The following is a 16,341-nucleotide window of genomic DNA, read 5'->3' as shown; positions in this document are numbered from 1 at the left end:
ATACTGTATACATGATGGGGAATATAGTTCTATTACAAACATATTGAATAGGAAGCTGTTTTGGTCGAATTGAACCTTTGACAAGTATGGTGTAATTGTTGCAGTAAGTATTAGCTTAAAAGAACCAAAAACTACTTAATGAAAAAAGTTAATAAATTAAATACATGGTCAATGCATTCAAGACAGTTGAGCTCATATATCTTATTTTACTACCATGACATGGCTGTCTTTCAATGACATAAAAAAAGAATAAATTAAAGCACTGACCTACTTACAATAAAGTGTGTACAATAAAGACTTTCTCTCTCTCTCTCTCTCTCTCTCTCTCTCACACACACACACACACACACACACACACACACACATATGCACAGAGATAGAGGAACTATGGAACTCCAGGCATGAAGCATCGTAAAACACAAGCCACAACACTCTGGGAATCTTAGCCAACTTCCTCTCTACCAAAGGAACTGGGGTTTCAAGTTTCAACATTGCAGAGCAAAAACTTATGCTTAAGGTGTTTTGATGGGTTTTACTGTGGCATTGAGGGACAGTTTACACTGTAAACTACTAAACTACTCAACTTAAATGAAAATGAAACCCAACAGGTATTAAGTTGAATAAGAACAGATTTATGTATTTATCTTTTCCAACACCACTTTGGGGCGGGGCAACTGGCACAGTCTGGCCATCAATCAGGCCGAAACACTTTGGTTTGATAAAAAAAAAAAGAAAAAGTGTGGAGTCAGATCAGTTTCATTTGTCACAAATAAATGTCACATGATTCAAATATGTATATACAGTATAAATACACATATAATTTCCATGTGATTTACAAATGTATTTATTAATTAGGGATGACAATCACCAGGGACAACCCAATAAGATATTATCACCATTCCTATACACTAAATTGTATTGTGTCTCTGTAAGTATTATGATTTTATAAATATCCCAATTGGATATTATTTTGATAGAATTCTAAATAAACTTTCCACGCAAGACGCTATGCTGCCTGCTAATGTGTGAATAGTTAAGGGCCTGCCACCTGTAGGATTATAGGGGTTTAGCAACATTTTAACTCCTAAAATTTGGAGTCAGTGTTGTAATACCTAAATCATGCAACAAAATAGATTTTTGTCATCTGGTTCACATATGTACATATTTTTATTTTTGTAATTGACAAATAAATGACTCCATAAATGATTTTCCGTTTACAGATTGACAAACCTACATTTATAAACCGCTCAACTTTCTTAATTATCCCTGCATTTGTGTGTGCATTTCCCGGTCTCCCCTGACAGTTTAGTTCACAAATGCATTTTTTCAGATGTCTTCTACAACTTTAGCCGATTACGTTGATGTAAAGTTGAAGGAATGATTGGATGTAACTACATTTACAGTGTGCAAGCCCTCACAAATCAAATATATTAGACTAATATGTGTTATACATGTCAGTAATAAGCTTATCAGATTTTTACATATGCTACAGTAACTTCCCTATGGATGTACTGTATGCATGGTAGCCAGATGAAAGTACTGTAGTTGCTATCATCTACTTCTCCGTCTTGTTGACGATTCTGCTGCTAAACACCAGGGGTCAGAGGGAGGAGCCTGTAGGCATTTATAGTGACCAATCAAAGAAGTGGAGACACCAGCCACTGTCACCGCCTCCAAACTCTTAAAATTTCGAGCTTGAAGACGAGCACGCGGCTTTTTCCGTCGCAAGTTTCCAGACACACATGCCCTCATACGGTTTTGAGACAAATGTGACTTTTGACAGTAATGTAAAACCTTTCAGCATAACTGGGTGGATTGAGAAGTGGGTATATGCAGTGCTGACTGAAAAAAAAAGCGGGTATCTATTTCCAAGGCATTTTTTCATGTTCTAATAAAAATAAAAAAGATATAACTATATAACTAATATATAACTAATAATATAACTACATACTGTAGTTAGAATAACTCTCACTTCTTTATATAAAAAGTACTTTTTGCCATTTCTTTGTCCTATTTAGCTGGGTAAACTTGAGCTTTTTGGTATCATAAGAACATAAACAAATGTAAATTATGCTGTTGCATGCACACACCTTATAATTTACAGGTGATTGTGATTCATCACCATATGCACACGAGTACAAATAACTTTTGTAACCCAGTGGAAATGTTTTGCTCAGTTTGTCTCATATGCAGAAAAGCTATCATCTTTCTTACTCGTTATTTATATTAGCCTTGCTTGTTCTTACTATAAGGTACATTAGAAGTAAGTGAGAAATTGTGTAAATCTCATTCTATTTGATTTTTCCCTTTTGAAAAGAGTGAAGAAGATAAGTTCTCAAGTTTGTGGTTAGGAATACTCATGGATCTACTTTACTAGATGAGTGAGTCCTCAAGCTCCCCTACCCCCTGTTTGTTCATTTCCGTCCATTTACAGCTGCTCAAGCTTTTCCAGCTGTGTACTTCAGTAGATTAAAGGGGGAAAAAACAGACGCACAAACAGTCCTTCACAGAATTCGGTGTAGTGTAACAGTAACAGAGAGATTGTGTGTTTACAATTAGCACATGCACAAATCAGGCACAAAAAATGACCACTGGTATGAAATTTCTTGTTTCTGAATCTAGTCAAAGTTCAGTTTAAATAACCATTCATGCACTCTCACACACAACCCTGAGTCCTGAAACTGGAACAGCAAGGAACCAAGACTACCACCTAATAGAAAATTTGTTTGTCAGCTTGGCATTTTTACAGTTTTCCAAATAATTATCACATAATTATAAAGCATTAATTCACACAATTTAGAAATATGTATTTAAATATTATGACTCTCTCATCGTCTTTATCACTTTATCCTGTATTCAGGGTCGAGGGGGGCCTTGAGCCTATCCCAGAATGCTTAGGGCACGAGCCGGGGTGCACCTTGGACATTCACACATTACGGGTAATTTTGGGACACGAATTAGCCTAATCTGCATGTCCTTGGGTTGTGGGAGGAAACTGGAATACCCAGAGAAAACCCACCAAGCAGAACATGCAAACTCCATGCACACAGAGATAGGGATCAAACCCGAACCCTGGAGTTGCAAGGTGACTGTACTAACCACTACACCACTGTGCCGCCATATTTTAAATATTATGTTTCAAATTCACAACACAGTAGTAAAGCAATATTGTGGCGTGGGCGTGGTTTTGGGACTAGTAACCATCATGCTTTGCGGGAGGGGTTGTTAGGTGTTCACCCTGTCGAGGAAAGGTGGTTGGATTAGTGGCTTTGGCCAGGGTGTGTGTGTGTGAGTTAGAAGTGTGTCTTGTGATTGTGTGACTTGTTGAATGTGCCGTTTATGTGCTATGCTAAATAAAATTACTCCCAGCCATTTGCATTGGGCAGCAAGGAAGCTCACTCGTCTCTCCTAATCCCTTCGTGGCGGTGAAAAACGCCACAATATGATATTTAAAAAAAAAATCCTATAACTTCAAATAAGTTCAAAAAGTTACCTTTCACTGTGTACAAAACAATCAATCAGCCAAACGGATATAGCGATGCTACTTTTCGGTGCAGGACAAAGTACGCTTATTTTGTACTTGAGCAAAAGTAGAGATGCCCCAGATAAAATATTACTCAAGTAAAACTTGAAGTCATCAGTTTACATTTCCACTTGAGATAAAGTTCAAAATGCTCACCTTCAATTTTACCTCAGTATCAAAACGGCTGATCTTGTATTAGCGTAGAGTAGCCTTTAATTCACAGTAAAAGAATCACCTCAACATCTGATTCCAACATCTGCTACATGACTGAGCGTCGCATGCAGGGAAGGCAAATCACGCAATTATGTACAATAGTCTGCAAAAAAGTGTGTGAAAACTATACTTAAATACAGAAAAAAATGTAAATTACTTAGTTTCCTTAAACCTCTGCTACTATTCAGTTTGCTAGCAAGTTCTTACAATATCCCCAATGTGGAATCAAGGAATTCAAACAAGGTGCCACATGTGGATATTGGGAAATACTTAATTTCAGGGTTAGTCAGTGAGAGACTTAGCTTTGTGATTTTATTTGTTTTTGATTTTGTCTTGGATTTACATCATATGTGAAAATGGCTTGAAGCGAGGTCAGGACTGTATCGGGGATGTGGCAATAACTCCAAGCCATAAGTGGTGTCAAATTTATTCATTAATTTTTTCGAGGATCACAGGAACGACTGCAGGGGACTCTGAGCCACTTCGGCCGGGATTGTCATTCATTGTCATATACAACGTCTTTAAAATGTTTTATTATTTAAGCATTTTACAGCAGTATTTGTAAAATCTATAGTTACTATAGTGTCTTATTACTGTACTGTTTACCTTCATTAATCGATCGAATCAATCGAACCCGAACCCTGGAGGTTAAAGGCTAACCACTACGCCACCATACCGTATAAACTATTCTTCTCATTTATTTGTTAAGGAACACTTTTTTATTTACACATGTGATGTGTGTAAATGTGAGGTGATGGGACATTATTCAAGTAGTTCTGGTAGAGCTAAAATGATATGCAAGTTACATCTTAGGGTATTACTGGGCTATTGTTCAGTGTTCACTATAAACAAATGCATATACATTTCCACAGCCATTTCCTACAAGACTTTCTGGTGTATAACATTTATAGTGCACTAATGAATCTTTCAAAAAGACCAGTGCCAACATAACAGTCAGTAACAGTCAAGTGTTGCCATAATCTCTCTCTCTCTCTCTCTCTCTCTCTCTCACACACACACACACACACACACACACTCACACACACATACAAATCACAAGCTGACGTGTCACAGCCCTCACAGCTGTGTTAGAAATGTGTTACACAGACTAACAGCCCTCACACACAAAAGGGCTGCACAAAAATCTTGTTTATTATCATTATCGCAAATTCTGCTTCATGCTATATTTTTCTCCTAGAAGTCTGCAACATGAAAATAAGTATGCAAAAGTTAAATAATTTATAAAAGTTTATAGAAGTACATTTTCTGAATAATCTATAAGGTTCCAGGTAAGTTTTCTGTAAGTGTCTTGATTACTGTATATTGAGAAAGCAAATGATTTCAAGTCATTGTCTCCAGAATGAGCCATTTTCTGAACAAATTCTAATTTTTAGTTCATACTAGTTTGGATAATGCTGTAAAACATAACCACAGAATCTCCAGATTTTTTTTTTCTCCTATGAGTTCCAAGTCCCTGCAAGCTGCCTGGGTGAGATTTATCAGGCAAGCAAAACTGACACAATCTGATCACAATAGGCTCCTGGGTCCAAATGAAACAAACATGGCAATTTCACATATCCCAAAACTCAAAGTTTAGAAGAAGTGTCAAAAATATGTCCAATGGATCAGAAGCAGGCCGATAAAGTTTCCAACGCAATGCAGCAATGAATTCATGAGGGGTGTTCAAATCAAACAGGGATGAAATTTCTCTTGAAATTAAAGATGTAAAACCGATTGACATTTATAGAAGCCTACAAACACAGTACAGTGATAAAGTATGACTCTGAATTACAATCCAAGCCGAGATGACTCAGAGACCAATGAAGTCGTTCCCATGAACTCTGAGTGAGTGTAACAGTTAGTGTAAATCCCTAAAAAACGACTTCTTACCAACTTCAGGAAGATATGGATCTGTTTGTGGGAACTTTACACACATTTATTCCTAAACACTACTTTCACACTGCAGAAACTCAGTATAGTCCATTTAAGCCATTAAAGTCATTCAAGGAGTTCCTGGGAGACCAGGGTTTCAGATGTGATGCAGGCAGTCCAATCATGGCTCTGGCATACTAAAAAAAAATTCTGCCTTGATGATGGTATCCAAGCACTAGTGAAACACTGGAAAACACAGCTCTGCAGAACCTCCAACCACAGTCAAAGGGACAGACACACGGTTGAACATACATGGTTGTGACATTTAGCTTTTAGTTACTCAAATACAAAGGATTCACACTACAATAACCTATTTCATAGTACTGAGTAACAGCAAGTAAGACAACATGGATCTCAAAAAAAGGCTTAAAATACAGGAAGCCCTTTTATACCAGCAGACATGAATAAGTAAGGGGCTAGAAACATATGATTGACGTCTAACTGTGCAGCTCTGCAGAACCTCGAACCACAGTCAGAGGGACAGACACACAGTTGAACATACTACAGTACATGCTTGTGGCATTTGGCTTTTAGTTATTCAAATAAAAGCTGCATTCTTGTTTTAAAAAAGGACAGTGAATTGTACCCAATGTCTAAAATATCATGGTTATTTCTCTCTCTCTGTCTCTCTCTCTCTCTCTCTCTCTCTCACACACACACTGAGCATGTGTTTAATTGAACCAGACACACAAAGAGCCCACATGAAGTTGTTTCCATGAACTGTGAGTAAGTACAGTGGTTAATCAATCGGACTGTAGGTCCTACCGTCGCCGCGCTCGGCGGTACCGTTTGGCTTTGTGCGTTTGCTGGCTTTTACCGTTGAGTGGCGCTATATAACTACAGACTGACGCCTCATGCCTTAGTTCATTCTCTGCTGGATTAATGAGACACGGAGTTTTAGAACTGCACGTAGTAGCGGATAAAATCAAGTAAAACATTGTAGTTAAACAAATTTATAATCACAGAACTAAAATGACGATACAAATGTAGAATTTAAATTAAATTAAATCTTATTAGGATCAAATTTAAACAAAATAAATGTTAACACAGTGAGCCTTTAAATTTTATCACGTGTAATTAGAAAAGACGCGTGTAGGGTTTTGTGTCGTCTTATATCTTGTGTTCTTTAAATTTATAGTAGATTTATTAACTAAAATAAATGACCATAAAATTATTTTATAAAATTTATTATAACATTGTCAGGACGTTCTACTGCGTCAGCTGATGTTGGTCATTCAGCCCCGCTTGTGTTTGTGCGTTATTATAAGAATGAAATGCAGTAGACTGTTATGATCTGTAACAGATTCGACCCATGTTGCACGGGCGGCACCATAAAGCACGGACATGAGGAGAGGTCTTACGGGAAAAGGGTAATTTATTTAGGTAAAATGGGGAAGGAAAGTGTTGAAGGAGGGAGAATGGAAAGAATGGGATAAAGGTTGTGCATGTGCAGTTCCGGGGGCTGTGCCACACTGGCATGCGGGCACACAGCTGATGCTAAGTGTTGGTGCGCGGAGTGGCAGAACTGAGCACGCGGAGGCAGCGCTCCTGCACGCTCCCTCGTGACGGCGCTTCTCCCGCTGTCGATGGCCGGCGCGAGTTCTCGCTGACGCAAAAACCTAACCACACTTTTCCTCTTCGGCAGCGGGGCTGCGAGGGCGGGCACGGTGCGGGAGTGTAGATGCCGCGGGAGCTCGCGCAGCTCTTTCTCGCGCTGTCCTCAGCGCGGAGATCAAAGGGCGGAATTCTAGTGTCCTTGTTTAAAGCGCCTGGGCCGCGTCACATCTCCCCACTGACATGCTTTTTTTTTATATTCTCCATTACATCACGTACTTCCCAGACCTCAGACAAACCTCCGCGCCTTGCTTTTATAATGCGGAGCAAGCCCGAGATCATATTAACATTAATTATCGCCAGCCGGCACAAATAGGCGGCTCCCGTCCCTTTGCTGCCTATTCAGGGAGCCTACGGAGTGAGGGAGTAGTTATAGTAGATTTGGGCATACACCCATCACACGCGCACGCCGTGGCAGATCATCATAATTGTCCTAAACTTGTATTTCATAAGGTTTTCCGAGCGGTGGTACAGCGCAACGGGGGTCATTATTTACTATTAAACATTAAACGAATTTACAAAACTTAATGCGTGCGATTAAGCGCTGATTCTACGTAGGAAAGTAAAGAAGAGGATCCTGATGCTCAACATTCCGGAGACCAAACCCCATTTAAATTAAATTAACAAATATTGCATGTAAATAACAATAGCCCACGTTTAAAACAGCATTTTATTTAGATTATAAAAAAATAATCCTGCATCTGTTTTAGGTGTTCCAGCTGCCACTGTTCTAGAATTTAAATTAAATCAAATCTTATTAGGATCAAATTTAAGCACAATAAATGTTAACACAGTGAGCCTTTTGATTCTATCACTTGTAATTAGAAAAAAAGCGTGTATGGATTTGTGTCATCTTATTTCTTGTGTTCTTTAAATTTATAGTAGATTTATTAACTGAAATAAATTACCATAAAATTAAAACAGTGTTAGGACGTTCTACTGCGTCAGCTGATGTCGGTCATTCCGCCCCGCTTGTGTTTTTGCGTTATTATAAGAATGAAATGCAGTAGACTGTTATGATTTGTAACGGGTTCGACCCATGTTACTCAAACAACTCAGTTCAGGTGTAAGTAAATGTCTGTGCTGTTTGGGGGAGGGACGTGCTAATGATTTGGTCGGCTCTGTGTGTGTGTGTGAGAGAGAGAGGGGGGTGTCGCGGTGGTTGATTATTCAGTGAAACAAAGGCTCAGCTGAAAAATGTTAGGCACATCAGTCACTTAACCCCCAATAAAAGGTATTTGAGTGTTATGATAGTTGTAATATAACAGATGCGCACTGAATACTAAACCAGTCACGGAGATTAATGAACCAAGATAGCCCCCATACCCGTTTAAAACATAAATAAATAAATAAATACCAAATAATATTATTGTGTATAGACTGATTAAAAACAATGCAATTTATGCTATCATAAGGAAAATAACAAGTTCTTCCATTCCAATGATTAAAAAAGGTAACAATGTCAACTTTAGAATCTAGAATCCAGGAGATTAAAATTACACAAATTGAAATCACTGAAAGTCTCCAGAAGAGCCTCAGATTCAAGTGGTTTTTAAAGTGTGGAGAGGTCCATTACAGTTTCTCTGAATGTATAGGTGAGAACAGCCGATTCACACCTGGGGAGGGTGAATCATTTGTATTTGAATGTTGTCTGGCATTGTAAAGCACTATAGTGACACTAAAAGAACAACCCAGGATTAATAGGAATTCTTATACTGCATAAACATTATTTAGCACAAAAAAATTCCTCGCGCTCGGGAAAACTATGCGTGCGGTTGAGCGCTGGTTAGACTATAGGAAATTAAATCGGAGGGTTTTTATTTAGACTATTAAAAAAATAACCTGCGTCTATTTTTAGGCGTGCCAGCTGCCACTTTTTAGTTAGAAGTTTTCAATAAAAAGGCTTATAATGCCCACATGACATGACGGAATAAGGCACGGCTGGTGATGATTGGGGTTTGTTGGGTTACAGTGGATTTTACTACGCGGTGTGAGTGCAATGGCCATCCGTCTGCTCGCGCTGACTCTGCTCTCCGCGGATGGCCCCCTCCCACCTCTCGCTCCTTTGAAGTCCCCGGGCGCGTTCCATTTGCCCTGCTTGCATGCCGCACTTCCGCGTTGTTGCACGTGCGCTGCATACACAGCGCGTAGTAAAATCCACTGTAGCCCAACAAACCCCGAGTATTTTATAGCGCGGGGTGCAAGCCCGGGCAACGATAGCAACGATAGCTCACCAGTCATGTGTAATTCTGCGGTCCCGCTGCTTCGCATGTCTGAAGGGGAGGCCGCCTAACTAGTGAGCGAGGAGCGATATTGATTTGGGCGCACGCCGTGACAGGCTGAAAAAACTGCTGTCAGATTAATGTGCAAAAACTATATAATAAAACTATATAAGACTACATGCCTTTATAAGACTTAACTTTTATTTAAGCGCACTCACAATAACGAAAAAACGTTGTGATTTTGTAAGTGTTGTGATTTTGTAAGTGTTGTAAGCTGTGCTGCTCTGTATTGTTTTTGGTGAACTTGAGCACGTCAGAAAATGAACGCAAACGTTTTTTTTTAAGTCTGCTTGCTGTTTTCCCGACGCGTTCATAATCATTAGTCTACTTCTGCCGGTGCGCTCTGGAAAACTTAATGCATGCGGCTGAGCGCTGATTAAAACTATGGAGTAAATTAAAGAGGAGAATCACGATTCTGAAGTCCTGAGCCCAAACCTCATTTAAATTAAATCAACAAATACTATAAGTAAAAAAAAAAACAATAGCCCACGTTTAGAAACCGTTTATAAATTCTTTCCGACATGAGTTGGCCCGGTGTTATGCGCAGAGCGCCGGGAGATTTCCTGAAGCTCAGAAATCACTGGGCATTTTTTCTAAATAGAAAATCTTTAACAACTGATGGAGGTTTTGAGCTGTATACACACGCATTCCTGCCTAAACAACTCTTAAAACTACACCTGTGACACAATAACAGTAATATTTCAAACATTCTGCAGGCTGATATTTGGAGAAAGGAAAGAATAATGAATAAACCAGTTGTTGGGTCAAAATAACCCAACCAGGTGTTCATTTGTAAACTACATCTCATATAAGCCAACATGAGCAACCCAACAATGTGTTTAAAGTACCTGAAATAATCCAGAACTTAAATAACAATAAACAGATACAGAGATACGCTGTATAACGGTCACTGTTGTATTTACGGCAACGAGCGAAAATGTCACTTTGCGCCACCTGGCGGCCATTTTACGAATGACTTTGAAATGCAACTAATTTATTTTGGCCGCTGACGTTTTCACGCGGCGGTGAGCGCGACGGTAATAACCATTCCAATTGATTAACTACTGTATAACATACCAAATCCTTAAAAAACTACTTATTATCAACTTCAGGAAGATATGGATCTGTTTGTGGGAGCTGTACACACAATTACTCCTAAACACCACTTGCACATTACAGAAACTCAGATTTAAAACATTGACAAACTTCTTTATAGTCTATTCAAGCCATTAAAGTCATTCAAGGAGTTTCTGGGAGACCAGGGTTTCAGATGTGATGCAGGCAGTCCAATCATGGCTCCGGCATACAAAAAAAATTAAAATTCTGCCTTGATGATGGTATCCAAGCACTAGTGAAACACTGGAAAACACAGCTCTGCAGAACCTCCAACCACAGTCAGAGGGACAGACACACGGTTGAACACACATGCTTGTGGCATTTAGCTTTTAGTTGTTCAAATACAAAGGATTCACACTACAAAGGAAAAAAAATCCTAGGGGCATTATATGGAAATATTAACCACACCATGGAAAAACAAAGCTGTGATAATATAACATAGTTTGTAAAACATTGATGTTAATCTTAGTGCTGATAAAAAAATAACAGATTTAAATACTTTTAAATTATTGTTCTTTCCTTCCCTTATCATTAGTTGATAATAGAGTTGAAATGTGAGCTCGGGTGGACAATGGGGCTTTGCTCTCATCAACTGCTGCACAATCACTGTGACAAAGCTGTTGGAGGAAACGGAGGCGGTCGAGAAAGGCCTGTTTGTCAGACTGCAAAGGCTTTACATTGTATGATGCTAACCTCTTCTTTACCATACACCAATACCGGAAGGTGGTCCTCAATGACAGCAGAAGTTATTGTTATTATATCATAGCAATTGGTGAGCATAAATGTGAATATCAGCCTAGTCAAAGAAATTGTCTTCCATATACTGTAGTTTAGCAATCAGACAGAAGAATGCCGAAGTAAAATAAGGAGTGATAACCTGGATGGAAATTATCCATAAAATGACAGAAAATTTACCACAATTGTAAGAATAATTCTTTTACAAAAAAAAAAAAAAACTTTACCTAAAAAGTTTGTCCAACTCCATCATCTTCTTATTGGTAATTTTTTTCCTGTTAATACTTCTGTCAAGTATTAATATTCAGCGTGGAGTGAGATCCTGTCTCTGAGCAAGGAACTCAAGTGCTTCAGACCAACTTTGGCAAACCTTGTTCTTATGGACCTCTGTGCACAGGGCAATGTCAAGCGTGAAACTAGTGCTGTGCACGTAATCACATTTTCTTTTCTTTTAAGATTTTGGTTTCCACCGATTATAAAAAATAAAATAATCAACATTAAATGATTATCGTGCCATGTTATATCCCACATTGAAGTCCTACCTTTATATTATAAATCTAGCACATACATTTGTTCTTCAGCAGTGCACTTGTGCCACTCAAAAAAAACCAAATTCACTCTCAGTCAAACTGTGGTATTCATGTAACTTTTTAAAAATGTGTTTTTCAGGTCGATTGAATTTAAAGTTCAAGAAAACAAGTTTTTTTTTACTTTTAAGATAAAGTTCGATAAAAGCACAATGTTTCCAAAGTCAATCAAAAGTAATTACAAGTAATCACGTTAAATAACTGTGATCTCGATACTGGCCAAAAATAATTGATATTATGGTTTTTGGCGAAGGATCCCTTGCAGGAACAGGTTTAGACCACTTGGTTCCTTATTGAACGTCAAAGAGAAATTTTAATGCTACAAAAGGGCCATTCAATGTCTGGTTCTGGCACTAAATGTGGCCTGTGAGTCTGCAGTTACCCAGCCCATGGCTTCTCTTATAGACAGTATGCCACATCAAATGATTTCCTTTCAACAACAGTGACATATTATATGGGGATACAAAAACATCACAATATCTATCAGTATAATCAATATATGGTTTCCTGATATGTATTATGTGGTCTCCTTACACTAGAGAAATAATTACTATAACAGAAATCATAGCATTACAGTAATTAGACCGTAGTCCACCAAATAGGCATACTGTACAATCCACCGAAGATGGGGCTAAAATATACTGTTGCACAAAACGAGTTATATACTGTATACTGTACACAGGACCAGGTTATTTCTGATCGGCTGTCAGCTCATTTGCCATGCAGTCATGCAGGTACACATGCATACATAATGAACCATAATCTACAGTACATGCAAACAGAGTTTTGTCTGTGATTCAGTCCAGGCTAAAAATATTACAGTGCTATAAATAATACATTTAGCTCTATACTGTATGGCTGTTCTTTAAAAAAAAAAAAAAAAAAAAGGAAAAACAGAAATAAAGCACAAGCACAAACAAAAAAGGCACTATTTGGATTTAAGTAATATGACCAAGTTATTAACATGTTTAAACTAATTCAGTGAGTAGCTCCTTATCAGAAGATGTAACATGGGTCATGTAAATATTGTACTGTATTTCAGCAGAATCAAAATACTGCACTGCATCTAGCAAAGAAAACAACAAAGGACATTAATAAATTGTCAGGAACTGGGTTAAGAACTGTCTATCGCATTATTAAAACTGGGAAGTAAATAAAACTTTTTAGACGTTTTGTAGAAGAATTGTGGTTGAAAAAAAATCATGAATGACTGAGATTAGAAATGACATGAATGTGTGGTGAAGTTGCATCCTAAAAGTTTGACAGTTCTAGATAGAAATCACTATTATGTTTAATATTAAAAGTAAAAACATTTCCAAATGCAAAATATGATAAAAACCCACAGGATATTAGATATAAAGACATCTATTTGCTTGGTTGCAAAGATCTGGACTTTGGACAACGGTCATGCAGCGTCATGAGTCCAGATTTACCTTATTCCAGAGTAATGGTTGAGTCAGTGACAGAAGAGAATGGATTAAAAAAAAAGGAAATTCACGCTCTGTTACTGCTATTACAGTTATATTAGCAGAAACTCCACTTGCTCCTGATAATACTTGCATGCCATGATAATGCACTTATGGTTATATTATACATATATGTATAAATTACGCAGAGAGGTAATGATAAGATAACATTTGAAAGATGCATAAGTAATTTGTGTTCAAGAGGCGCACCAACTGTACCTACACGCATGTGGGAAACTGTTGCTTTTACTTTGTCTCATGTCTGTTATTCCTGTTATGCGACACCTTCATGGACCACTGGACTTAAAAGTGGACAGTTGATGCATTAATGCATGTTATACAGTGCATACCTGTAATATGATAAGAAGCTGTCATCTAGTACCCAAATTAAACTGAGACTGGTAAAGAAGGAGGCAGGCGAACATTTTACTGTTTATCATGTTTCTTATGATCTTCCACAATCTATGTAATTAAAGTGTTTATGTACAAAATTCGATCTAATTTGCTGCTGTTCGTTGCTGTTTGACTCACAATCAAAGCACAATCAAAGCATGAGTTTGCTGTATTTGTTTAAATTAAAACTCAACCACAATATTATTTACAATAAATTGCACAATTAAATAACTCACACACAAACACAACTGCAGGCTGATTTAGTTTAATATATATTTTTTTGGGATGCAAAGAAAAACCAACATGCAAATTCATCTGAAATCCTTCTCTATACAAAACTGGTGTAGCTGATTCAGGACGCACAATAAGGAGCTATTTAAACAAACTTGGCCTGAATGGTCGAGTTGCCACAAAAAAAAGGAGCCACTGTGCCAATGCCACAAAGCAGCTCACTTATATTATTCCAAGGAGCACCCAGACAAGCCTCAAAACCTCTGGCACAATCTCATTTGGATGATGAGACCAAAATTTGACTTTTTGGCCATAGCCATAAATGTTTGGAGAGAAGCCAACAAAGCGTATGATGAGGAGTGCTCCTTCACTCACTGCTGTAAAGCATGAAGGTGCAGTGGAACAGGAGAATTAATCAAAAGTGATGACAAGATTAATAGGGTATGTTAGCAGAAAGTATTGGAGGCCAATTAGCATTCATCAGCCCATACACTGTGCACCGGACACACTTGCACTTGGACACGAGGCCAAGATGACCCTTCAAAGGCTACAGAAAAAATGAAAGTTCTGGAGGGGTAATCACAGTCTCCTGACCTGAATATTATTGAAACACTTTGGGGAGATCTCAAAAGCGCAGTTTATGTAAGCCTAAATAAATATCTGAAACCTGGAGGTTTTGCCCCCCAAAATGGGCAGCTTTACAACTAGGAAAATAAAGGGTCATCCACAACTATCAGAAAAGACTGCAAGCTATACTGTAGATAATCCTAAGCAGCCAGTTCACAATATTAAGAACTTCATTATTCAGCAAAAACATTAACACCACAGAGACATTAACATTAATGGCACTATATATTTTTATATAATGGCACTATATACTATATACCATACTATTATATATATATATATATATATATATATATATATATATATATATATATATATATTTAATTTGTTAAATAAAATGTAAATAAATTTATTATTATGGTTAATTCATGTTTGCTGTTTACATTTTTTTTGGAAAATGTGCCACAGTTTTTCTACTGACTCTATCACATGTGTTTCTGTGGACAGACTTTTTAAAAATGATATTTGTTCGAAATGTTGTGTATTATGTAAAAAATGTTGCCTTGTTTACGGCTATACAAACATTTTCATTAACTTTTTTCCCTGGAAGAGTGATCTTTGCTTTTTTTCCCCATTGACTCAAACTGGTATGGAAGAAAACAAATCAGATGCCTGAGAATCACTCTACCTAAGTAACAGCTACTCCTGCTGGAGCTGAGTGGAGCTGCACATTTATTGGGCAATGGACTTACATACTGTATGAGTAAAAGTGATCTTCTGCTTGTTACATGCAATTACGTATTAACCTTGTTGTATTTATATGAGCTGTATGTGATAATTTTGCGGTCATCACTATGAACTGTTTCCATCAATGCCATGATTGTTGAAGCAGAATGAACAATCAAACATAAGGTTTGCTATCCTGAAAGACTTAATTTAATAATTACTTAAAATAAATCATAAATACCTGTAGAGTAATGATACATACTGTACAGTATATTACATTTGTTTTAGATAAGTTTATTTTACTTTAACTAAGTTGCATTTATGGGCAATAAATGTTTTACAATAAATGGATACTAATATTACAATATTAGTACCCATTTATTAAATAACATTTATTGTAAACTCTATTACTTAATTTTGCTAACGCATTATGTTCAGGTATTTCACTAATAAAAATAAAAAAGTTATTGTTTACATACAAAAATCAAGGAGGCAGCTTAACATGTTCTTTCATGTTTGATCTCGATAAACGTATGCATTTTTTGGCATTTTCCACATCACTATATTATTATAATGTCTACAATTTAACAGTAGCTTAAAAAATTTAAAACTGATAATCAAAATATAAGGTAAAACTAAATTTAACTGTGCTAAAATAAATAGACAATAATAATGTATACATAGATATCACATTCAAGAATAGCAGATGCCGCATATAAACTGTAAATAACCATGAGTAGTAATGATGAATTTATTTCCTTATACACTTGGAACTAGTGCATGATTTCCCTTTTTTACTGAGCAAATGTATACATTAAGCAGTATATTTGGATTAATTTGTTTAACAATAAGAAACAATTTTATTCCCACCCTAATATACAATCATCATGCATATGTTATCAAACACATGCAGTGTTAACTCCCTCATTACAATTCTTGTTTGCTGCTTACTGTGT

General features: G+C 37.2%; 1 protein-coding gene across 3 annotated transcripts in view; it reads right to left on the bottom strand.

The window, feature by feature from the left end:
- Window positions 1–16,341, bottom strand: part of septin9a (septin 9a) — a 100,581-nt gene that overhangs the window by 37,231 nt on the left and 47,009 nt on the right. The window lies entirely within an intron of this gene.

This window comes from Clarias gariepinus, chromosome 16, assembly GCF_024256425.1.
Source record: "Clarias gariepinus isolate MV-2021 ecotype Netherlands chromosome 16, CGAR_prim_01v2, whole genome shotgun sequence".
NCBI lineage: Eukaryota > Metazoa > Chordata > Actinopteri > Siluriformes > Clariidae > Clarias > Clarias gariepinus.
This window is presented reverse-complemented; position numbering and strand designations above follow the sequence as displayed.